We start from the raw sequence: 2938 nt of genomic DNA, 5'->3' as shown, positions 1-2938 counted from the left end.
GTACTTATGTGTTCCCGCCTTGTGCGTCCGAGCTGATTCCATGTCGCCAGTCCTGTTTTGTGCAAAAGTCAGTCTGTAAAGACAAATTCTTAAAGGAAGTTGCATGTCATATTGTGGTTGAACCGCGGGTGCCTGATCGGAGCCTGGACGAACCAGGCTGTCAACCCATAAAGTAACTCGGACTCCTTAGTTGGTGTCCGGGTAGTTGGCTGCCGAATCAGAATTTGATAAATGGGCACAACTTGCTATTCCAGCGGCGGTATGGTTTCCACTCTGAGGGTGGAGTTTGGCCTTGCCTATAATTGTGACTATGTCACGTGTTATTGGCCTGATGTTGTACCCCGTTGAGTCTAGCCAACGTGGTTCGTCCCGATAGTATGTGGTAGTTACTGTATAAGGGGACAATGCCGAAGATTTATTCTTCAGCGTGGTATTTGTTTGGTGATCCGAAGACAACCACTAGGGTGGTGGGCCTATAAAACTTGGCCTTTGCACCTGACATCTTTTAGAAGATGTTATTGATAGTTTTATGCCCATAGGGGCTCGTGTGAGATGGAGCCCACAAACTATTGGGTCGATGGTAAGTGTAATTAAATTTCTATGGTTGATGTTGTCTGGACGGTCGATATGATCGGAGATGATCGGCCGTATTTTTGTACTATGGAGGATCTTCCTTTGACCTCGCCATGTTTGGTTGGCTTCTCGTTGTTTGAAACTTCCTTTCATTGTTTCCGGCGCACGACCGGCCGTGTTTTTTAGGATCCGGCATTCTCTGTTGGTATGCTTGGCCGCCCTTCTAGGAGTACCATGAATTTCACATGGTTGATCGAGTATGTTGCTCGGGCCGGATGGGCTTGAGCTGTTCTTATTCCGCTGACCGGACTGGGGGCCGCTGAATTCGGCACCAACTCCATTGTCTTGGTTGTCATCATTATTTTTGTGACGTTTATGACTATTGCGTCGAGATTTGTGGATGCTGCCTTGCATTTCCTGCGTATTGCCCCGGACCATGGTGTGTTGGCGTCGGTGTGTGGGCTTTAGGTCCTCCTTCTTAGGTTGCGGTAGCGAATTGTGCCTTGTGTACCCTTTGGCGGGGCGGTCGAGTCCGTATTCGTCGGTGGCCAGGACCTTGGTCCATCTGTCTCTAAGCAAATCTTGGTCAGCTTTGAGCTGTTGTTGTTTCTTTTAGAGGCTTTTCACTGTGGCCATAAGCCGTCGCTTAAAGTGAACTTGTTCCGCAGGATCCTCAGGCATGCCAAATTCATCGTCGCCGAGGCTCACCTCGTCTTTGGAGGGGGGCATGTAGTCGTCCCTCTCCAAGCGTTTGTCGCCTGTCCGGCCTGCTCGAAGACAGGCTGATCGGGATTGTATTCATCTTCGGCACCATCCGGATTGTTTTTGACTCTTGTGCCGGTATTGTTGTGGTGGGGCTTGGGGCGGTGCTGATGACGTTCATACTTTGCCTTCTTCCTTGAGGGGTTATCCTCCATTGCCTCATCGCCATTGGTTTCTTTCGGAGTGTCCACCACATATATATCATATGAGGATGTGGCTGTCCAGTGCCCCATGGGCGGTGGTTCCTTTTCTTCTCTTACATCGTCGTCCACACCGTCGATGTCTTCAGAGTCAAAGTCAAGCACGTCAATCAAATCATTGATCGTGGCAATGAAGTGGGTGGTGGGTGGGCAACGAATTCCCTCGTCGCCTGCTTCCCACTCGGGTCGGACATAGTTCGGCCAAGAGTGTCCTGACAAAGAGAGATACTTTAACGAGTTCAGCATGTCGCCAAAGGGCGAGTGCTGGAAGATATCCGCAGCAGTGAACTCCATTACCAGAGCCCAACTAGATTTGGCGGGCTCGGGGGTGCGCGGACTGGAACCTATAGCCGGACGCGAGTCCGGGGGTCCGGTGTCATAGGCTTCTTTGGGGGTGAAGCCAGTGCTCGGCTCTACCGCTGATGAGTGTGCGGCCTCCGAGGCGGGGTCCATCCACCCGTCCTCGGACGACGTGATCTGCCCTAGATTTATGTCCGGAACTCCTGCGGGTGCAATATCCCGAGTATCGTCAGACAACAGGTCTAAGACGTGCTCGCCGTGACTGTCCGGCGCTCCTGGTATAGGCCCGAGTCCGTCGAAGATCAAGTCTCCGCAGACATCGGCCGTGTAGTTCAAGTTTCCGAACCTGACCTGATGGCCAGGGGCGTAGCTGTCGATCTGCTCCAGATGGCCAAGCGAATTGGCCCGCAGTGCGAAGCCGCCGAACACGAAGATCTGCCGGGGAGAAAAGTGTCACCCTGGACCACGTTGTTTTTGATTGAAGGAGCCATCGAGCCTTGCAGCAACGACACAGAGGAACTCTCAATGAAAGCACCAATGTCAGCGTCAAAACCGGCGGATCTCGGTAGGGGGTCCCGATCTGTGCATCTAAGGCTAATGGTAATAGGAGGCAAGGGACACGATGTTTTACCCAGGTTCGGTCCCTCTCGATGGAGGTAAAACCCTACTTCCTGCTTGATTGATCTTGATGATATGAGTATTACAAGAGGTGATCTACCACAAGATCGTAGAGGCTAAACCCTAGAAGCTAGCCTATGATGATTATGATTCTGTCTCTAAGGACTAAACCCTCCGGTTTATATAGACACCGGAGGGGGCTAGGTGTCACGCCCAATATGCGACCCTATCCAAGAGGAACTCGAAGGTCCCACCAAGGATAGACCCGCATATTGAAATGCTTTTGCAAGGTGGATATCATTACATCAACATTACATAAATAGATGGGGATACATACAAGAGGCATACAATGCCACACGAATACATCAATACAATACATAAGAGCATCATCCGACTACGGATGAAACACAAACAAAAACTCAAACGGCATCCACCTTGCTAGCCCAGGCTGCCGACCTGGAACCTATCCCCTGATCGAAGAGGAA

The sequence above is a fragment of the Triticum dicoccoides genome, chromosome 3B, assembly GCF_002162155.2.
Source record: "Triticum dicoccoides isolate Atlit2015 ecotype Zavitan chromosome 3B, WEW_v2.0, whole genome shotgun sequence".
NCBI classification, from domain to species: Eukaryota; Viridiplantae; Streptophyta; class Magnoliopsida; order Poales; family Poaceae; genus Triticum; species Triticum dicoccoides.
This window is presented reverse-complemented; position numbering follows the sequence as displayed.